A 23,397-nucleotide genomic window follows, 5' to 3' on the forward strand; every position below is an offset into this window, starting at 1 on the left:
TGGACTGGGCTCCCAGGAGTCTTGGTAAACCCTGCTCATTCCCTCTTACTAAGGCCACAGCCACAGGCTGCCAGAGAAGTCAGCCCCTGGGCTCCTTTTGTTTCTGTACCCTCTTTGTCTCTCAGGGGAGAGTGTGCCTCCCAACTAGATGGCTGCCTAGGCCCCAGTTTCCTATTCCATCTGCAAGAAGAGAAAATGGCAGCCACCTAGAGAGAGAATTGGCCACTCTTTGCTTCCCTGCCTGCAGCTCCTACGTCTAACCACAAGGGGCCCCAATGTGGGATCTCCAGGCCTGCACAGAGGTGGGAGGTCAGAGAGTGTGGCATGGCTTCTCCACGGCAGTAGCTTTTGTAGGACCATATCAGCAGTTCTCAAATGGGGGCAATTTTGTACCCACCCCCACCAGCAGGGGACATTTAGCAATATTTGGAGATATTTTTGGTTGTCACAACTTGGTGGAGGGTGGGGGCTGCTACTGGCATCTAATGGGTAGAGAGAGGCCAGGGATGCTGCTAAATATCCCACAGTGCACAGGATAGCTGCTCACAACAAAGAGTTGTCAAGCTCAAAATGTCAATGGTGTTGAAGTTGAGAAACCCTGGGCTACAGAAGGGCAGACAGTGCCCAGCACGTGACTGTCACTGTGTCTCCCTTTGCTCTCGTTAGCAGTGACAAACAGTGATGTCTTGTTCACCTATAGCTCGCTGCTATTCTAAGTGCTTTATATCCATTAACTCGTTTAACCCTCACAACAAGTCTATAAGGCAGCCCTACTGTTATCATCCCATTTTACAGATGAGGAGCTGAGGCATGGAGATGTGAAGTGCCTAGCCCAAGGTTCTCATGGTGGCAGTCTAGGCTTGGCCTCCCTATAGCTTCTCACACGTGCTCATGCAAGTGCTCCTGGACTTGTCTGCTCTCTCTGATCCTTCTAGAACCTTGGCAGCACCAGGGATTGTTTATTTCTGTACAAGGAGGAAAAAAAGTTGACTGATCTTCTCTCCCTGATTCTGACTCCTCCATTTCTGATGGCTTTTGTATTTTCTTCTCCAGAGAGTTTAATTGAAGTGAGTGCTAATTGCAGAGACTATGGACAACCATGAAAATTTACTTGTTGAATTTGCATGAAAAAATCCTCTGTCACTCCTACAGTGTTCTCTTAGAGCTCTTTCAGTCTCTGGGCCTACAGGCTAGGCTGCTTGGGTAGTAGCTTTGCTTAGACATGAGAGCAAACTTTATCATCCAGGAGCACAGGAGGAGCTGGTGAGTCAGGCTTGGGACACCAGGGACACGGGGCTATTTTGACGAGGCCCATAGTTTGGACGAAGTGGGTGCTTTTCCAAAGGAGGCCTCCAAAAGCCAAGATGGGAAGTTGTAATGAGGTGAGGGGGGTGGAAGAAGTGGGAAGGGATCTACTGGATCAAAGCCAATGTCGCACCAGAGGAAATACTTATTGGCTCATTAATGATAGGATGCCATGGGATTGGCTTTGCCTCTGGGTGTGGGGGCAGAACCTATGCTTGAAACAAACAGCCCCATCACCCAACAATAATTAGCAGCAACAATAGGCATCTTCACAGGACCAGATTGACAGGTGGCCCACAACACACAGCCTCCAGCCTGGCCTGGAACTGGGCTTGGACGCCTCACTTGTAGAGCCAGCCATGCTTGGGCAGCTGGCAGGGGCAGGGGCATGGGCACGGAAGTGACACATTCTTTCTTGGGTCATTTGCTGAGAACTTGCTGTATACTAGGCACTGAGAGGAACACAAAAGAAATGGAAGACACAGATCTTACCCATAATCTAGAGAATTGAGGAGACAAGATTAAGTCTGAAAAGTTAAATCACAGCACAGGAAATATCATATATGTCACGTATAAGGGATGGGGATGCTCAGAGCCAAATGGGTGTTCTGGACAGGGATTCCTCACCAGGTGGATGGTAGGAGGCGAAGTCTGCATCACACTGCCATGTTTCTTGTAAAAGAAGTAGGAAACACAAAGAAGAAAATAACAAATCATACTAATTACACTTCCAGAGATATATATTGTTACTATTTTGGTTACATCTTTTAAGATTTTTTTCTGTGCGTATTTGTGGATATATACAAACATACACATTTCACTACATAAATTGGTTTGTATTGTACATACTGTTCTGTGAATTGCTTTTTATAGTTAGTTGCGAACAGTTTTCCTTGTCAATAAATAAACTTCTTATGAGTCTCTCATATTTCACTGTGTACCTACCATGGTTTAACTAATCCCTTGTTATTGCCCGTTTAGGTTACTAACAGTTGTGGCCTATGTATAATACTAACTCTGTGCACCTCCTTATTTATTCTTATTTTTTTAAAAGATTTTAGGGGCTGGCCCGGTGGTTCAGTGGTTAAGTGCGCACGTTCTGCTTCTTGGTGGCCTGTGGTTCACTGGTTCGGACCTGGCAGGTATGGACATGGTACTGCTTGGCACGCCATGCTGTGGTAGGCGTCCCACATATAAAGAAGAGGAAGATGGGCATGGATGTTAGCTCAGGGCCAGTCTTCCTCAGCAAAAAGAGGAGGATTGGCAGCAGATGTTAGCTCAGGGCTAATCTTCCCCCCAAAAAAACAATAATAAAATAAAATAAAGATTTTATTTTTTTCGTTTTTCTCCCCAAAGCCCCTAGGTACATAGTTGTATATTCTTATTTTGTGGGTCCTTCTAGTTGTGGCATGTGGGATGCTGCCTCAGCATGACTTGATGAGCAGTGCCATGTCTGTGCCCAGGATTCGAACCGGTGAAACCCTGGGCCACCGCAGCGGAGTGCGCAAACTTAACCGCTCGGCCAAGGGGCCGGCCCCACACCTCCTTATTTTTATCCTTAGGGTATAGTCTTTAAGTGGAATCACTAGATGGAAGAATATGTACACTTTCAAGGATTTATTTTTTACAATATGAATTTGCATTTTTCCTTATTACTCAAGAAATGGAACATCTTTCATATATTTTAATAGCTTTACATGTTTCCTCTTACTCTTTTTTTTTTTTTTTGGGAGATTAGCCCTGAGCTAACATCTGCCACCAATCCTCTTTTTGCTGAGTAAGATTGGCCCTGAGCTAACATCTGTGCCCATCTTCCTCTATTTTATATGTGGGATGCCTGCCACAGCATGGCTTGATAAGCAGCGTGTACATCCATGCCCGGGATCCGAACCAGTGAACCCCAGGCTGCTGAAGCGGAGTGCACAAACTTAACTGCTATGCCACTGGGCCAGCCCCTCAAGGATGTTGGTACAAATTGCCCAATTGTCTTCCAGAAAAGATGTATCAACTTAGACTCTCACCACCAGTCCTGTGAGAGTATCTCTTTCACTACATCCTTCCCAACACAAGGTATTATTATTTTTTTTAAATTGCAAATTTGATAAACAAAAATAGTATTTCATCATTGCTGCCTTATTTTGCTTTTCTTTTTATTATTATTTTATTAATTTGACTGGTTTTTTTTACAGGCCAATTAGTCATTGGTAATTCTCTTTTGGCAAATTATTTGATTATGTGCTTTGTCGAGTTTTCTGTTGGTATATTCTTTTCTTTTTTTCATCTCATTTGTGTAGTATTTTATTATTATTATTTAGTGTGGTTTATTCTTTTTATCTTATTGATCTATAAGAGTACTTGATATATATTTAGCCTATTAACTCTTTGTCTTTCTTATATTACAAATTTTTTATCCTAGATTGTCCTTGGCCATTTAGTTTTGTTCACTATTTAAGCATTTACAAATCTAAAATGTCCATGCAATCAAGGTAGTCTATATAGGCTTTCCAAACCACTGGGCTGGAGGTAGCCGTGACTGGTACAGGGGCGGCAGGTCGAGGTCTTCAGTCAGGGCCAGCCTGGAGAGGATAGAGCTGGTTAGATTCAAGGCAGAGTGGAGAGGCGGCCAAGATGTGGTAACCTTGGGTGGGGGAGCACGGAAGGAGTGGGAGGAGTCTGCAGTGACTCACAGGGTGCTGACCTGAAAGACAGAGCCAGCAGGTGGAGGATGAGCCAGAATCAGGAATACAGGAAGGGGAGGGGATGGGGTCAGGGGCAGAGATTGTTGTAATTCCCCTTGGGGTTGTTGATGGAGGCTTCTGGTGTAGAGTTCTCATTGGTATTTGGATCTCGAGGCCTGGCCTGGTTTCTCTTTTTGTGTCAGGCTCAGAAAGGCTTTTTCTGCTGCAGAATTATATGTTTACGTAAATTCTCTTTTAATACTTTAATGGGGCTTTTTGGGTTTTTTTTACATTTAAATCTTAAGCTGGGTGGAATTTGTTGTGTTTTGGTGAATTGTGAGAGTTGAGGATTTAACTTCTTTTTCCTGAAGTCACTAATGATTAAAATATGTATTCTTGCCCTCATGATCTGAAATACTACCTATATCTTACAATGCATTTCCACGTATACGTGGGTCTGCTCTAGGACTCCCTGGTCTGTTCCAGTGAATTGTCTGTTCCTATACCAGCACCATCTGTTTTGGTCACATTTTCCTTAAATATATCTTAATAAGTGCTAAGGTAAGGTGTACTTCATCACACTTTTTTCCTCAGAATTTTCTTTGTTCTTTTAGGATGAACTTTGAAGTCATTGTGCCAAGTCCTGCTTGTTCCTTTGGACTACACAGTGGGAGCTGGAAACATGGGTGACCCCAGTAGGGGCTTTTGTATTCATAAGCACCAGGCTTACGAATACAAACACAGCAAGTCCCAGGAGCTGGTTTTGGTGGGGCTGGACTTCTCCTCCATGCAGAATCACATGGCCTCTTTAGGAAGAAGCCCCTCGCCGCCATTGACCTCCACTTGGGGCATCCTCCTGTCTCCAGTCCAAAGACAATCCTATGGACCTCAGAGCTCTTGTGTCTCTGCTGCTGCAGCACCCATCCATATGTGCCCCACTGTGGCCGAGCCAGCCTGTACTGGGGTGTTCCTGTCCATCTTGCAGGGGACTCTGCCTCCAGCCAGTGCCCCCTCCAAGCCTGGTCTCCTCTAAGGATTTCCTGTGGGTTAGCTCTGGGGATCTTTTCTTAATCTGTTCCTACATGTGTTATTACAGAAAGAATTATTCATAATTGCCAGCATTGTGATGGCTTCTTCCTAGTTTCTTTTGAGCCTGCATGTTTTTCCCTACTTGACATTTTCTAGGTTCTCTCCTACTTAAGTGACTTCTTCAGGATCTTTTCTATTGAGGAGTAATGAACGAACAGTAAAGTCACAAATCCTAAGCATACATTGCAGTGAATTTTTACATATGTGTACACTATGTAACCACCACCCCAATCAAGGTGTTTCTTTTAGAGTTGAGAAGTTCTTGGTGGGAGGTTGAGTGGAGAAGGAAATCATGAGTGTGTCCACGAGCTGCCGTCTTTTTCTAGAACTCTCTTTAAAGGGTGTTAAGGAGGGAGCTGAACGTCAAGTCTATACAGTGGTGTGGAGAGCAGAATGCTTAGGAGTGGCAGGTCATGTTCTGGTCCTCCCCCTTACTAGCTGTGGGACTTCTGTGCCTCAGTTTCAACCACTGTAAAATGGGAGTAGATGATAGCTCTTACCTCACAAGGTTATCATGAAGATTACACGAGGCAGTACATGTAAGTGCACAAAAAATGTTAATTGTTATTTTTGTTGTTATTAATAACGAGGAGGAGGCAGTGGTTCTTAATGAAGGATATGCATCAGAATCACCTGGGGCACTTTCGCAAAATACACATTCTCAACCTGGCCAGATCTACTGAGTCAGAATCTAGATTTTAAATGCCTCCCCAGGTTCATTCTGTTGCTCATCCGTGGTTGAGAACCACTGGGCTGGAGGTGGTCATGACTGGAAGCAGGAAGGCCAACAGGTAACCCCTGCGATAGTGAGAGCCGGAGAGGATCAGAGCTGAGCAGATTTGAGGCAGAGTGGAGAGGTGGCCAAGATGTGGCGACCTTGGGTGGAGGAGCGAGGAAGGAGGGGGAGGAGTCTGGGGTGACTCAGAGGCTGCTGACTGGACAATGGAGTGAGCAGGTGGAGGATGAGCCAGAAGTGGGAATACAGGAAGGGGGCGTGGGGTGGGGCAGTGGGCCAGAGATTGTTATAATTCCCCTTGGGATTGTTGAGTGGAGACTCCTGGTGGGAATAGCAAGTTAGTATTTGGATCTCTAGGCCTGGGCTTCTGGTGTTTTTCAGGGAGTCATCGATGTCAAGGAGATAGATAAAGCCATGGACCTGGTCACAGTGCAAACATAGAGGGCAGAAGAGGGCCACATTCACTAGTATCCACCTCTGGGAAGGCCTGCATCCACTTCCTGTTTCCTCCCTAGCAATAGAGAAGCGCTTGTTTCTCGTGTAATAACCCCTTTGCTGAGGACGTTGGGGAATAAACTCAGTCTTCTCACTTGAAGATGACCAATGACTATGGGTCACTTCCTTTCCTTACAGGTCTCAAAATTTTCCGCATCCTCTGATGGAGGAGCTTAATCCTTATTCATCAGTATCTTCAGACAGCACATCTGGTTGGGGCAATGTCTTATCTTCCAACACCCCCTCATCCCCCATGCTCTCACACATACTCAGCCTCTGGTGGATGGCTTCTTAGACTCTGGCTTTCTTCAGGCCCTTGATATCAACGAGTTGCTCTTTGGCAAGAATTTAAGCCCTTCGAGTACCTCTCCCAGAGGCGTTTGCATTTAGAACTATAGGTGTAATAGAAATAATGGAAGATGTTGCATTCCTGAGGGAAGGCGATCCTGGAATGAAATATTCATTCTCTCATTCTAGAACATCCCTGTCTAGTAGACCTTTCTGCGTTGATGGAAATGTTCTTCTGTGCTATACAATACGATAGTCACTAGCCACATGTGGCTATTGAGTGTTTGAAATGTGGCTAGTGTAACCGAGGAATTGGATTTTTCATTTTAATTAATTAAAAGTTAAATTTAAGTTGACAGAAGAAAAGCACGCACTGTTAGTTTGCATTCACTGGATCAATGAACGATAGGGACGCCAGGCCTGACACCCTACTATCAAGCAGCCCCAAAGGTCACTTTGAAATCAAATGGGCTTTCTGTCTCTCACCCCTCCAAGAAGCAGGTATCTACAGCTGCCCCCACAGGCCTCTCTGAGCCCCTGCGCTCCCCACTCCTTACCTAGGACATTGCCCATGCCTTTCCTTTTGCCCTGCTGCCCCCTCTCCGTATTCCTGCTCATGCCATAGCATCCTCACTTCCCCCCCAAAAGGCTTCCCTGACTCCTGTCCCTTCCAGGTGAAGCCAGGTTTAGGGCCCTGAATAGATTCCATTTGGCTTCCCCGTTGCAGGTGGAGGTGGCAGGGATGGATCTCAGGAAGATGTAGCTGCAGGACGGATGTGCATTGGATCACTGTTTTTCAAACTTCCTTCAATATATCTCATGTCCCAACCACCACACACACCTCCATACAGATAGATACAACCAAAGCAAAAGCTTTAGAAAAGTAACACTCTCACTACATGTGATGCACTTGGATATTTTCTGTTCTATTTATTTTTTAAAAAAAAATGTTGGTTGTGACCCACTAAACTGATTTCACAACCCAGTAACAGGTCACAACCCACAGGGTAAAAAAATACAGAGTGAGGTCATTGCTGCTCAGGAAAACTCCAAACACAGGCCAAGTGGCCCTGTCCAGACAGTTCCTCTGGGTTCCTGAAGAGCTGGCAGCCAATGGCACTGGCAGCTCTGTGCTCTTGGTGGTGGTTGACGTGGTGGGGCTCTGCTCTCTCCGTGGAGTCTCCTTTCAGGGCCCCAGTTGCTCATGCCATAAAGTGGTCATGGTCACAGATGCTGCCTCAGTGCTGTGGAAGGAGGTTCCAGCCTATAAAGCACTCCAGACAGTAGAGAGAAAGACACCAGCTCACCGTCAGGCGTCATAAGACTGTACACCTCATCCCTCTTGATGAGGCTCCTCATGGAGGCAAAGCTCCCAGGCCTAGTGGGGCTACAAACAGCAGAGAGAGTAAGAGCAAAACATGGGGCTCCTGCATGCAGCGTCATAAGAATAGAAACGTCTTACCAGCCAGAGGATGGGTCATAAATGTATGTAAGGAGTGTTCCAGGTGGGAGTCTGGGAGCCCCGTCTTCCTTTGGACTTTAGCCCTGAACCAGAAGTTATTGAAAACAGGACCCACAGAAATAGCTACATCAGAATCCCTGCCTCTAAACCGGGTGTTTATTCCTCTCATGGCCTCACACTCTGTCAACTCTTACTTAGCAAACTGTTCTAACAAGAGTGGCTGTCTGATTTCCCAACTCCTACAGAAGAAAAGAAATGGCCCGGAGAGGTGGGAGGCGGTTTTTAGAGCCAGATGTGTAGATAACAGAAAAGTAAAGACCATGGGAAGGACAGAAACAATAAGAAGGACACACAGTCACTTTACTCTCTAGTTCCATAGGGGATGCTCCTAAAGATGACTACTTCAGTGGGAAAAGGATATTTTTTTAAGGTGTTAGGGAACTGTGGTCACATTTTAGCAAGATTTCCCTTTAAAGTGGTTAAAATAGTGTTTTAGCAATTGAAATTTCACTTTTCAGAAAAATTAATCCATGGGAACCTCAGTGATTTTGGATAAATTAGGTGCTGTTGAGCCAGTCCTGACTAGGGCCATCCATCGTCCCCATGGGTTTGAGGCACGCTGTGATCTCAGGGTCCTACCCACCCAGCCCTAGTCTGCCTCACAGCCCCAAACCCCTTGTTACTCTTGCATTCCTTTTTCACCAGTGTGAATTCCCGAATAATCCTTTCCAGTCTGAAAGCTTGCTGATAGTGGCTTCCTGATGCCCTGAAGATAGGTGTAGAGAGAGGACTCTGAGCTGGACACTCCCTGGAGATGGCAGGCCTGGGTGGGGTGGCCTAAATGACCAGAGGGCAGAACAAAGCCCCTGGGATTTGGGCTGGGGTGAGTTTTTAGAGAGCAGTGGTGGGTGGGCTTGGCTTGTAAGACAAATTCTACCCTGTTCCCTGCTTTGCCTGAGGACAGCCTACTCAAGCAGCAGGGCCAGGTCTGTTTCTTCAGTAGGCTGTTCTCTCCTGGCCTCTTGGCCACCTGGTCCCCAGAGCTGCTTCTGTGAGTCACCCTGGGTGACTGCAGGGGTGTTCCAATCAGTGAGGGAACCTCAAAGAAAAGCCGGATATTTCTGAGACAAAGGTGATTTATTCCACACCATCTGAGAAGGTGAATGTTAAGTAGAAGGCTGCGGGGTTGGAGATGTGTCACACCACCAGGAGGTTTCTGTCTTCACAATAGGGTATTACATAGTATGCCTGCATAATGCATTGCACCTCCTGTTGTTGGTATTTGCAAATACTGTTTGATTACAAAATGATGAAACTGTTTCTCCTAATTGGGGAGAATAACAATAATAAACTAAAACAACAATATCAAAAGTCTTTGAGGGGCTGGCCCTGTGGCCAAGTGGTTAAGTTCTCATGCTCTGCTTTGGTGGCCCAGGGTTCGCAGGTTCGAATCCCGGGTGCAGACCTAGCAATGTTCATCAAGGCAGACTGAGGTGGCCTCCCACATAGCAGAACTAGAAGGACCTACAACTAGAATACACAACTATGTACTGGGGGGCTTTGGGGAGAAGAAGGAAAAAAAAGAAGTCTGAAAAGATTTCAGAGGTTTGCAAAGCCATTCTCTGATGTGTCCCTAAGGCCAGAAATGGAGTAGGGCTTGGTCAAGTGGTGGTTCTAAGAAGCTGCCTAATGAAATTCTTTTTTTCAATAGGAATATAATAATGTGTGGGGTAGAGAAAAACCACTCAAGCTTTTAAGCATTCTAACTAGTGGAAATTAGATTCTGATGATGAAATCACAAAATGATTTGAACAGAGAGAAGGGGAGTCAACAGCAAAAGAAGACAGATGAGCTTAGATTTTCAATGAACCTACTGGATTTTCACATGTACATGATGCCTGGTGTGTCAGAACGTCCAGAAGGACCAAAGTCCAGAATTAGCAGTGATTATAAAGGAAGCCCGGCCAGCACAAAGGTTGCTCATCTGCTTCCTTATTGAAGTCTATTTCTAGCAGAAGGATGAACAACGCAAGGGCAGGCCCTCTTCAGGGGGAGGCATGGAGTGGTAACGTCAGAGAGACAGGAGTGCCCAGTTCTGGTTTGTTTCCAACTCTGCCTCCCCTGAGAATAGTCCTCAAAGTGGGAGAAAAAGTTACAAAGATCATATGGAGTGAAATAAAGCTCCCAACAGGAGAGGAGATGTTAGTGGAACCCCCTCAACCCCTTTCAGGGGCAAAGTCCACCTGTCACATTCCCCAAAGGTGGTCATCCAGGTTGACTCACGTCCCTGAATCAGCCCTCTGGGGAGGTGGGCTAACCAGAGACACATCCATTTATTAGTCCTAGATTTAAACACAGAGGAGGAAACTGAAACCTGTCCTGTTCAGTAATTTTTAATTAATTAATTAATTTCTATTTATTTAATTAATTATTTATTTATTTATTTTGAGGAAGGTTAGTCCTGAGCTAACTGCTGCCAATCTTCCTCTTTTTCTCTGAGGAAGACTGGTCCTGAGCTAACATCCATGCCCGTCTTCCTCCACTTTATATGTTGGACACCTACCATAGCATGGCGTGCCAAGCAGTGCCATGTCTGCACCCGTGATCCGAACTGGTGCACCCCGGGCCGCTGAGAAGCAGAACGTGCGCACTTAACCGCTGCACCGCTGGGCCAGCCCCAATTTTTTTAAATCAATAAAGATCCTACAGGTAGGCTTCTCTAGGCTGCGGATGACACAGCCTTGGGAGGGACAAGTAAATGGCTTTGGGGTGACAAAGTTAGGATTCAAAACAGTCTTGTCAGAGTAGAGGAAAAGGAGGGAATTTTACAAGGGAAAATGTAACATTTTATATTTGGGTTCAACAAAATCAGTCATCTAAGTAGATGATGGGGCGCTGGAGCTGGGCTTGTGGAGGGTTGCCAGGGGCTGGGAAACCACAGGCTCCACGTGGGCCAGGAGTCTGGGGCTCAGGAGAGCCCACCCACACATGAGAGGTGCAGACAAAGGAGAGGACATGGCCATCTCCACTCCCTGCTCAGGCCACGGGGATATCCACCGTGGGGCATAGGCTCCTGGAGACTAACCAAGTAGGAAATGTCCTAGGCGGGTCACCAGAAGGGAGAGGGTCTGGAGATGGAAGAGTGGGTGATGAGGCAGGGACCATCAGCCTGGAGAAGAGAGGTGAACCCACACACCTGACGAGCCACCTGAGGGTGAAGGAGAGGACAAATCTGTATGTCCAGGGGCTGGGCCACATTGGAGGGAAGCAGGCCTGCCTTCCGTCTGAGAAAGGTGCCCTGTGTCTTCCCTGTCAGTGGAAGGTTTGCACAGTCTTGGGATGGCCTCCCTGCCGGGGGCATCTCAGAGGGGACTGCACAGCCTGCCTAGGAAGGGACTTCAGGGTTCTGAAGTCCCTTCTCAAGATGCTCCCTTCGCCATGGATGAGGAGTCAGCAGAAGGGTAAGCACCGTTGCCCAGGCACTTGGGAGTGGCGGTAAAACGGCAAACGGAGGCCCCCAGGTTCAGGTCCTGCTTCTGTCACTTCGTGTGTGACCTTTGGCAAGTTACCCCCTACACCTCAGTCCTTCATTAAAAATAAGGGTCTTGGAATAAGTACACACCCGTTAGGACATTTGTGAGGTTTAAAAGAGTTAAAGCGGGGCACTTAGAACTGTGCCGTGCCCGGTCAGGGCTGTATACAGATAGCTGCTGTGATTGTCATCGACCCCATTGTCATCATCACCACCACCACTGCCACCACCGATTTATCACACAGTTACGGATCTCTACGTTCTGGGAGTGTAGAGATGAGTAGGTTGGATCTCTGCCTTCAAGAAGTTGCAGCCCAGTGTGGAAGGCAGAGAACTGTCACATGTGGAGACTGGTTTGGGGGCAGGGCAGGGTGTGGCCCTTTGGGGAGGGGGCAGCGGGCTGGGGCATCCTTCATCGGAAACCAGCTCCTGAAACTTGACTCCAAAGCATTTGGAGGCATCTGAGGGCTGCTGTCTCGTCAGTCCAGTGCTCTCCTTGGCTATTTGCTCTGGGGGTGGCTGTGCACGAGGTGTCCCTTCTGCACCCCAAGCCGGTGCTAGGACTGGCCAGGCCTACCCGGCACGTCTGAGGGGGCAGGGCCCTGCCCCCAGGTCTCCCGGGCACAGCTAGGGCCCACAGACCCCATTTTTGACCTTTCGAGCTTGTACACTAAAGCTCCCTCTGCGTGCTTCCTCTGTGCCTGGCACTGTGCTGGGCGTCCTCCGGTGGTGTCATGCACACTGTATCCCGGGAGATGGGTGGTGTCCAGTCGTCCCCATTTTACAGCTAAGTAAACAGCCTGGGACATTAAGTGTTATAAAGAGCAGAGCCAGGACTTGGAGCCAAGGTTTCCAAGGCCAACGTTGGGTGCTGTTTCCATACCCCACCCTGGGCAAGACCAGAGATGACTCAGCCGAGAACTCTGCCCTCAGGAGGAGATGGAGCCAGAGATCTGATAACTGACCACTGCAGCCCAGGGGATGGGCCGGAAGGGCTCTGAGAGCACTGCCCTTCCAGGCTGGTCCCCTGCTGGCTCCTTGGATCCCTGCCCACTCATGGGACCTCCCTCACAAAGCCAACACCTGTCTGCAAAGTGCTGCATACCTGCTCACTTCATGGAAACATCTCTCAACCAGTGGTCATTTTAGAGAAGGAAGGCAGTGGTTTAGAAAAACACATGTTTTAAAGCAGTGTTAGCCTTTTTTTCCCCCCCAAAGGCTATTATTTTTTCAGAACAGCTTTAGGTCACAGCAAAATTAATAGGAAGGTACAGAAATTTCCCATATGCCCCTTGCCCCTACACATGCATAGCAGCCCCTATTATCTCCATCCCCCAGCAGACCGGTGCATTTGTTACAGTCGATGAGTCTATGTGGTAGCCTTTTTTCCCAAACAGAATTTCATCTGAACATGCTTAAAATTGCAAACAGATACAAGGGGAATTATTCTGTGTGGAGAGTGTGGGGGAACCTGTCAGCCCTCCTGTTTCTGACCCCTCCTACCACCCACTCAGATTCTGCAGAGCCAGATGTAGTTTATGACCCCTACTCTGAGGTGGCGAGAGTTAATGCTACTCTTTGTTAATGAGCTCCTCTCTGGGTCTGTGCCTCTAGAGCATAAGTTCCATGCGGCATGTTTTTTTTAAAAAAAAATTATGGTAAAATATACATAACATAAAATTTACCATTTTAACCATTTTTAAGTGTACAATTCAGTGGCATTAAGTATATTCCCATTGTTGTGTAACTATCACCACCATCCATTTCCAGAAATTTTCTTTTTTTTCCCCAAGATTTTCTTTTTTTTCCTTTTTCTCCCCAAAGCCCCCCAGTACGTAGTTGTATATTCTTTGTTGTGGGTCCTTCCAGTTGTGGCATGTGGGACACCGCCTCAGAGTGGTTTGATGAGCAGTGTCATGTCCGCGCCCGGGATTCGAACCAGTGAAACACTGGGCCGCCTGCAGCGGAGCGCGAGAACTTAACCACTCGGCCACAGGGCCAGCCCCTCCAGAACTTTTTCATCATCTCAAACTGAATCTCTATACCCATTAAAAAATAACTCCCCGGGGGCTGGCCCCGTGGTCGAGTGGTTAAGTTTGCGCACTCTGTACCGGGGGGCTTTGGGGAGAAAAAGGAAAAAAATAAAATCTTTAAAAAAAAAAAAAAATAACTCCCCATCCTCCCTCTCCCCAGATCGTGGCAACCACCATTCTACTCTCTCTCTATGAATTTGCCTATTCTACATACCTCACAAGTGGAATCGTACAGTATTTATCTCTTTGTGCTTGGCTTAATTCACTTAGCATAATGTCTTCAAGGTTCATCCAGGTGGTAGCATGTCTCAGAATTTCCTTCCTTTTTGAGGTTGAATAATATTCCATTGTATATACCACATTTCTTTATCCATTTGTCTGTGGATGGACATTTGGGTTGCTTCCACCTTTTGGCTCTTGTGAACAATGCTACTATGAGCATTAATGTACAAATACCTGTTTGAGTCACTGCTTGCATTGCTTTTGGATATATGGCCAGAAGTGGAATTGCTGGATCATATGATAATTCTATGTTTAACTTTTTGAGGAAGTATCACGCCATTTCCTACAAAGGATGCACCATTTACATTCCCACCAACAATTCACAAAGGTTCTAATTTCTCCACATCCTTGTCTTCATAGCAGGGGTTTTTATCTCTTGCTCATGGCTATATTTGCAGAGACTAGGACAGTGCCCAGCACATATTAGGTACTCAATAAATGTTTGTTGGGTTGAATGAATGGGAGGCCTTGGTCTCTGGGCAGCTGTAGCAGGGAGTCCTCCTGCCTGTCACCCAATCCACAGAACCTTCCTTTTCTAGTCCCTGCTCAGCTCTAAGAGAATCACCCTTTCGATGGGGTAAGTTACCTTGAGGTGCCCACTGGTGTTGAGAGCTGCGTTAAAGAGAAAATGTGGCACTGTGGAGGTCAGGGAATCTAACATGTTGGCTAGCATGGGAGTGCTTTACAAACTGTGGGTGTCGACCCTTTTGTGGCTTGTGATACCAGTTGTTAGTGGTTAAAACCAGCATTTATGAAAAATGAAATAGAATAAAAATACCAGGGTATACAACACAGGAGAAAGAGTAAGTATCACTTTGTGAAACTTTTGTTTTTAGTGTGATATTTATGTACGTGTGTAATGGATCACAAAGAGTTTAAAAAACACTTGTATAGCATGTGCAGCCTCTGCTTAAAGACTTCCCCATAGCAGGGAGCCTACTACCTTACAAGGAAGCCCATGTTTTTTGGGGGTCCACTGTAACATTGGAACATTCCTCTCTTATTGAGCAGAAACCATTCAGCATGTAAGATCTTTGTTTTGAGGCCCTACTGTGTGCTAGGCTGTGTAAAAGACGCTTGAGATGAAAAAGATCAGAGGTTGCCTCCAGGAGTTTAATGGAGAAGAGAGGCTGGAGGACAAGAAAGGGGACAGCCTGCTGTGGGGAGGGATGCAAGAGGAGAGACAGTGAACTCTGCCTGGGGGAGTCCAGGAAGGATGCTGGAATGGGTCTTGAAGGGTGAACAAGAGTTTGCTGTTCTCTACCAAGAGAAAAGCTTATAGGAAAGTATGGAGATGAGAAAGAGCAGATTATGTTCAAAGAATAGAAAGTAGCCTTGTCCGACTTGAGTCCAGGATCCCTAAGGAGGTCAGGGATGGGGGTGACTAACTAGGGGGACATGAGGCAGGAGGGCAGGCGAAGGGCACATTGTGTCTTTGTGCCAAGAACTTAGATTTTTCACCCTACAGCCAGAGGGGTATCATTTGAATATTTAGGAAACATGGGTCTGGATGTGCGCTGGGGCCTGGGGAATTAGGGTGAATGAAACAAAGACCTCGCCTGAGAAGCTGGCACTCCAGCATGGGGAGCAGACACGAAATAAGGGGTCACGCAAGAGACACATGGCTATAGAAAGTGGCATGAACGGCGTGAAGGGAAACAAGAGGGTCCTGAGAGAGCTGGTGAAGGGGGACCCGGTTTCGACCAGGAGGGAAGGCTTCTGTGAGGAAAGGATAGTAAGTTGCAGCCTGCAGGCAACGAGCCTTCCCGGCAGAGGAGGCAGCATGGACAAAGGCCAGGAGAGGGGTGCAGAAGACCCTGAGCAAGTGGCAGCTGAGAGAGGAGAGGGGAGGGGCTGAGCCAGCCTGGGGAGGGCCAGGGACCAGGTAGGGCCGGCCTAGAGTAAGAATTTGGGATTGTGTCCCATGGGCAGTGAGGAGCCACTGGAGAGTTTTAAGCAAGTGTGTGTGTGAGTGATGATTTATTTTTACATGAAAGGAAAAGTATATCCAGGGCAAAGATAAGAGTCAGGAGGCCGAGAGGAACAGGAAGGAAGGGAAGCTGTGAGGGGCCTTGGAAAGCCCACCTTTGTTTCCTGTGGATCCTGGAATTTGGCTTTTTGGCCCTGGAGGTGGGGGATAGGAGAAGAGACAGGAGATGCACATGTGACAGGGGAACATGGGCATCTTCTGCTGGAGGGCGGGGGCGGGTGGGTGTGTGGGAGTCTTGTAGTCTCCAGGACTCCTCTTCCTGGTGGTTTCTCCTCACTCAGGCTGGACTTCTGATCAAACGCCCTCTCCACTTTTGTTTGGGCTGTTTCTGCTCCCTGGAATACCCTTCCTGACCCTTTCCCTTTCTTCCTAACCCAAGGTGGCTCAACCATCGAGGCCCAAAGGAAGGCCCACACCCTCTGCAGGGCTTTCCTGCCATTCTAATTCCCCTGTGCCGAGCCCCAGCCCCACACGTCTGTGGTCAGCAGGGCTGGGAAGAATTGTGTTCCACAGCAGGTCTTGTGGCACTACACCAATGGGGACCCCTCTTGAGCTCCAGCGGGGAGCAGGATGCTTGTCTTCTCCTCTGAGTGACCTCACATCCCCTCTCACTCGCCTGGCTCCTAGTGGTCCGGGCCCCAAACTCTGCATCCCAATCATCATGGACCAGCAGCGAGGCCCCCAGAAGGGGGGGTTCTGATGGCCCTGATGTCCCTCACCATTTAGTCAAACAGTCCCCAGTCTCTGAGTGAGAAGGGGCTTGGAACCCATGTCCCAAACACTGGCACCTCCTGAGGTCTGCTGCATGGAACAGGGCTAGGAAACTGTCCTCCCACTTCCAAGGGTGGGCTTCTTCCTGCTCAACACAGCTGGGCTGTGGATGTGAAAACCTGAGTTAAAGAACCTTTTAGGTGTCCTCATATGGACTTGCTGACCTGGGAGGCCTTGACCCACCCCAGGGGGCAGCCTCTGGTGAGCAGATTCTGTCCTGGGCGCACTCTGCCCAGGGTGGGAGGAGTGCTCGCTGCTGGCTTCTCACCTGCTGGGCAGCTAGGCTGCTCAGGAGGGCCATTCACTACCGTTAGCTAAATGGCCCCCCGCTACCTCTCCGGGGCCACACGCAGTTACCCCTGTGGGAAGCAGCCCAGTCCTGACTGCCACCTGCAGGGCAGGTTCCGCACCATGGCTTTTGATTGGGATTTGTATTAGACACCCTGGTTGGTTTCTCCAGTAAAGGCACCTGCCTATGGGGACATCTGTATTCCATTCAACAGTCAGACAGGCCTCCCTTGGCCCCAGTCCTCACAGGTCTAGTCTAGGATGACTTCTTCCTTCTCTGAGGTGTACCCCGTGGCTCCCCACCCTGCATGCCACATAGGCTGCATTTTAAGTCTGGTCGTCCCAAACTTCCCCTCCAAATCTGATGAAAATTCCATCCACCATGATTGTACGATGCTGAGGCAGATGAGCAGAAACAAATGTACTCATAGATGTATATTTCTTCATAATTTCTGGGGTTAATGTTACTCTCTGAGCCACACCCAGACCTGGGTTCTGTGTCCACCCAGCTTTCCTGCATCTCCCCTACCACAGCCTTGTGACACCAGTCTGATTGCTTAATCGTCTTCTCCCCCACGACGCTCTTAGCTCTCAGAGGGCAGCAACTGTTGCATTCATCTTTCTGTCCTTGGACCTGGCACATCAAGTCAGTGCTAGATATGTATTTGTTGAGTGGCTGGCTGGATGAATTTTAAACTTCTTGAGGGTGGAAACTGTCTATCCCTTTCTCACCAAGTCCACATTTCAGCGCAGCCCAGAGCTGAGCCCATAATAAGGCCAATAGGTTGGCCAATTGATGGGAGTGCTAGAGAGTCACCTGGAAAAATTTCTCAGGTCAAACTGGATTTTGATCCACAAGTAAACAAAGAAACCCAAAGGCTAGCCTCTCCCAAATATCTAGAGTGCCTGGCAGTGAGGGCCCGACTCTATTACCTGTGAGCCATGATCATGGACAATAGGAAGGTGGTACACTGAGGTGGGAAGAACTTGAGTAATGAAACAAGAGAGGGGCTTTGCATGGAACAATGGTGATCAAGTGCCAGGACCTGAGGAGCTGGCTAACTCAGCTCTCTGCCTGCAAGGTCCAAATCTAAAAGAGAAAGAGAGAAGGAAGGAAGGAAAGAAGGAAAGAAGGGAGGGAGGAAGGAAGGAGAGAGAGCAAGCTAGGCTTGGAACCTAGATCAAACTGGATTTAAATCCCCTTTCCATCTCCTTTACTTATGGAACTCGAGACATGGTATTAATGTGAATCCTAATTTCTGCGTCTGTGGAATGAGAGATTAATATGTGTGTCACCCCACACTGTTCTTAGCACATGCGAGACCCTCAGTAAATAAGGGGAATTGTTAGTGCTGTGGCATCCTGTTCTGCATGCCATATCAGTGTGGGTCCAGCTAACGTAAGCCCAAAAAGGGGTCATTTATTAGAAGAATTCTGGCTCACAGCCTTGAAGAAGAGATTGACTCTGAGGCCTCAGGAAGGCAGGAAAGTTGGGCCTAGGGTCTCAGGAACAGGAAGGCTGCCTTTGGGTAGAGGTAGTGCCAGCCTCCTTGTGTGATCTCTTGATCGAGTCTCACTGGCTGGTGTGGGTTCTGTGCTGACAGTCCCACTGGGAATTGAGGGAGATGGAGTTCTCCCTCAGAGAAGTAAGGTGCTATATCCAGAAGAAGGGAGGTAGAGACAGGCAGAACTGTTGACCATCACACATGAGGATCCCTCTACCCCCAATCTCACTCCCACCCTGGGGCTCATGTAGGCTGGCCAGGGGAGCCTCCATGTGCAGAACTATTAACTACTGCTTCCCCACACCCTCCCCCATTCCTTAAATTTCTCCACCAACTTTTCATTTCAGTACACTGTCTGCCCGGCCCAGGCCAGCCCAGCCTGGCCCTGAGCAGTAGGGTGGAATCTTGACTCAAAGGTCTGCCTTGCTCCAGGGCCTCCTGCCTCCTCCCCGTCCCTCCTCAGGAGTCCCAGGCCCAAACACTTGCCCACTCTTTACGAAGTTCTAGACACCCTACAGAAAGGAACCCAGGCCAGTTTTTAAATTTTCATTTGCTTCTCCATACTTTTACTTTTTCAAAACTGACTCTTCTTTTTACTTTACTCTTGGTACAGTCCTGCAGGGAATATGTTCTTAGGCTACTGGGAGATCTTGGGTTTCCAATAGAACAAGAGGCTCAGCTGAGACAGATTGCAAACACAGTACTGAGCCCTCCACTGGGCCGTGGGAGGGAAGGGCTTGGCAGAGGGACCCAGCTGCCAGCTTTGCCAGCCCTTTCTGCTCCCAGTATTCTAACGCAGCAATATCTTCCACTCAGGATGTCTCAAAGGCCTCTAGACCCGAGGGGGTCACACTTCAGAGGCCTAAGATTTCATGGTGACCAGCCTCAGGCTCGACAAGGGTGAGAGGCAGGCCTGCCTTCTCAGGATTGGTAGGTCAGCCTGTTTGCCTTTTTGCCCTTGTCCTCCCCTCTCTCCTGGAAGACGCCGAGGGCCAGTGCTCCCAGACCACCAAGACCGTCCCTTCCAGGAGTTGCCACTTGCTGCGAACCTTCCCGTTCCTTTTGCCCTTGTTAAAGCCCCTCTCTGCTGTGTGTCTGTCCCTTTCAGCCAGCTGTGTGTTAGAAAGCTCTGATTAATTCCCACACGGGGAGTAAATTTAAAATCCCAGAAAACTTGTATTTTATAGGGGAGATTTAATGGGACATAGTGGCAATTTCAAAGGGAAAGTCTAAAGATTAGCTCCTCGTTGTGGGGCCTCCAGGCAGTGTAGCTCTAGTGCCTGAGGGATGGATGGAGGGAGGGATGGAAGGAACTAACAGACAACTGGTGGAGAAGGAAGGGACTGATGGGGAGGGGTTTCCAGTCATCCACGACATACACACATGACTGCCTGCTCTGCCTACACAGTTCTGGCTGGCCGGAAGGGCAGCTGGACTCCATCAGATGGAGCATCATTTAAAAGTAAGGAAAGCAATTTTTTTTTTTTTTTGAAGATTAGCCCTGAGCTAACTACTGCCAATCCTCCTCTTTTTGCTAGGGAAGACTGGCCCTGAGCCAACATCCGTGCCCATCTTCCTCTACTTTATATGTGGGATGCCTACCACAGCATGGCTTTTGCCAAATGGTGCCATGTCCATACCCGGGATCCAAACCGGCTAACCCCAGGCTGCCAAGGAGTGGAACGTGCGCACTTAAGCACTGCACCACTGGGCCAGCCCCAGAAAACAATGTTTGAGTTAATGTCTGTTGCCAATCTTCCTCTTTGTTTTTTTCCTCCCTGACACCCCAGTACATGGTTGTATATGTCTCCTAGTCGTAAGTCATTCTAGTTTCTATGTGAGTTGCCGCCACAGCATGGCAACTGACAGACAGGTGGTGTGGTTCTGCGACCAGGAAACAAACCTAGGCCGCTGAAGTGGTGAGTGCCGAACTTTAACCACTAGCCCATCCGTGCTGGCTTGGGAAAACAATTTTTTTAGAGAAAATTATGAGAAGCAGTGACATGTGCCATTAGGGTAGGAGAAATTTTTTTTGTTTCTCCTTCATTTCTTTTTTTGAGCTATAATAATCAACAAACCACAAAATTTACACTTTAAAATGTACACTTCAATGGCTTTTAGTATATTCACAGGGTTTTGCAACCATCATTACTATCTAATTCCAGAAAATTTTTATTACCCCCAAAAGAAACCTCAGACCCATTAGCAGTCACTCCCTGCCCCCAGCCCCTGGTAACCACTAATCAACTTTCTCTGTGAATTTGCTTATTCTGGACATTTCATATGAATAGAATCATACAATAAACGGCCTTTAGTGTCTGGCTTCTTTCACTTAATGTTTTCAAGGTTCATCCATGTTGTAGCATGTATCAGTACTTTATTCCTGTTTACTGCTGAATAATATTCCATTGTACCACATTTTGTTTATCCTGATGGCCACGTTGATTATTTCCACTTTTTGGTTGTTACAAATAATGTTGCTCTGAACATTCAGGTACAAGTTTTCTTGTGGACATATGTTTTCAATTCTTTTGAGTATATACCTAGTAGTAGAATTGCTGGGCCATATAGTAATTCTGTCTATAAACTTCTCTTTTTTTGAGGAAGATTAGCCCTGAGCTAACTACTGCCAATCCTCCTCTTTTTGCTGAGGAAGACTGGCCCTGAGCTAACATCCGTGCCCATCTTCCTCTAGTTTATATGTGGGACACCTACCACAGCATGGCTTGCCAAGTGGTGCCATGTCTGCACCCGGGATCTGAACTGGTGAACCCCAGGCTGCCGAGAAGTGGAACGTGCGAACTTAACTGCTGTGCCACCGGGCCTGCCCCTGTCTATAAACTTTTGAGGAACTGCCATGGGTTTTGGATTTTTCATACCTTTTTTCCTTATTATAAACATAACATATGTTCATTGTAGAAAATTTATAGTATATATAAACATATTAAGAAGAAAATAAGATTCGCTCAAATTATATAACCTGTGAATAACTACCTTTAATATTTTGGTATATTTCCTTCTTGTCTTGCTTATGTACATCATTTTAAGTGTTGTATTGAGCTTAAACTATATATAGTTTTGCGTCTTCATTCTTTCACTTTACCTTCAATTGTTAGCATTTTCCATGTCAATAAATGTTATTATAAAGTGATTCTTTCTGACCACATTCTGTCGTCACTGGGCGCATCATAACCTGTTTAATCAACCTGCTCTTCTTGGACATGTAGATAATTTCACATTTTTGTGATTATCACAAGTGATGCAATATCCTTGTACATAAATGTCCCTCTACATCTCTGATAAGTTTTGAGATAAAATCTTAGAAGTAAAATTCTGGGTAAAAAATGTAAGCATTTTTAAAAATAAACTTTTCACTTTGAAATAATTTTAGATTTACAGAAAAGTTGCAAAGACAGTACAGAGAGTTCCCAGATACCCTTTTCTCAGCTTCCTCTAATGTTCGTGTCTTAACGTGGTTACCAGAGTGGATTCATCAAAACTAATAAATTAGCGTTGATACACTACTATTAACTAAACTCCAGACTTTATTTATTTGGCTTTCACCAGTTTTCTTACTAATGTCCTTTTTCCATTCCAGGATCCAATCTAAGATACCGTGTTGTATTTAGGATGTGGATACTTTTTTTTTTTAAGATTGGCACCTGAGCTAGCATCTGTTGCCAATCTTCTTCTTCTTCTTTTTCTTCTTCTCCCCAAAGCCCCCCAGTACATAGTTGTATATTCTAGTTGCAGGTCCTTCTAGTTGTGGCGTGTGGCACGCCGCCTCATCGTGGCCTGATGAGCGGTGCCGTGTCCGTGCCCGGGATCTGAACCCACAAAACACTGGGCCACCGAAGCGGAGCGCAAGAACTTAACCACTTGGCCACAGGGCCAGCCCCAGGGTGTGAATAGTTTTAAGTCTTTTGGCGTGTGTATGTGTAGGAAAGTTGTATCAATTTATATTCCCACCAACATAGGCGAAAAAAAGACTTTGCTAACCCAATAGGCACAACAGCAACAACAGTGTGAAATTTAGTGGGCATTTCTTAACTGCTGGTAGGTTTATAGATTTTTCCATCTGTTTGGTGACCAGTTATACTTTTTGGTTTTGTTTTTCCCATCATCTAAAGAGGTTTTTGTCAATAATTAGGACTTTAGTTTCCATTCTAGCTGGCACACAACCAGTGTTAGGTGAGCATCTAGAAAGCTGTCACTGCATCCTGCAAAGTCCCCAAGGCAGGGCCACCTAGGAAAGGCAGGCCTGCCCACATGCTGCCTGCAGGCCTTGTTTCTCCTGCAGAGGCCTGTCCCAGGCCGACCCTGGAACCTAGGTGACAGCGACGTGTGCTCTCCTAGAGAGCTGGCTCGGCTGGTGGCCCGGAGGCCAGCTGTGTACAAAGAGCAGTACAGGGTGGGCAGTGACATGTTGTGAAGAGCACTGTCTAGGGGTCAGGAGAACTGGGGTTTCGTCCTAATTCTCTTACTGTCTATGTGAACTTGAGCAAATCCAGTCTGTTTTCTGAGCTCTGGTTTTTTCATCTGGTTAACAGGCGGAATCTCAGGGACCCAATAGACGATTGTGAAGGCACTTTGTAAAGCCCTATACAAATGGGTGATATTGTCTTGGGAATGACATCATGAAGGGGACTGAGCAGTGCCTCATGTGGACAGTGTGATTCTCAGTCTGCCATCTCACCAGGGCAGCAGATGCTCCTGAGATCAACTAGTTGCAACCCTGAGCTCCCATCTTGCCTGACTAGGAGGAAATTCCATCACGGTCGGCATAGGTCCCCTCCCAGTAAGGGTTACCCTAGAATCCAGGAGGCTCATGGGGCTGCCCAGGAAAGGGGCACTTCCATGCGCCGTTTGCTGTCATGGGCCAGGTGCCCTGTGTGGCTCACACTCTTGTCCCCAGGCTCCTTGATGCTTTCATGTCCAGAGCT

At 47.3% G+C, this 23,397-nt stretch overlaps 1 long non-coding RNA gene across 13 annotated transcripts in view; it reads left to right on the top strand.

Moving 5' to 3' along the window:
* Positions 1–23,397, top strand: part of LOC106828319 (uncharacterized) — a 90,458-nt gene that overhangs the window by 60,463 nt on the left and 6,598 nt on the right. For 3 of the 13 annotated variants that reach the window (XR_011503949.1, XR_011503952.1, XR_011503954.1), the window contains one exon: positions 4,598–5,248. The exons of 9 other annotated variants lie outside the window; for them this stretch is intronic. This is a non-coding gene — a long non-coding RNA (uncharacterized lncRNA). Of the gene's footprint in view, positions 1–4,597; positions 5,249–23,397 lie in introns of those variants that run through there. One more of the 13 variants, XR_011503962.1, reaches the window with a different exon arrangement.

Source organism: Equus asinus, chromosome 6 (assembly GCF_041296235.1).
Source record: "Equus asinus isolate D_3611 breed Donkey chromosome 6, EquAss-T2T_v2, whole genome shotgun sequence".
NCBI lineage: Eukaryota > Metazoa > Chordata > Mammalia > Perissodactyla > Equidae > Equus > Equus asinus.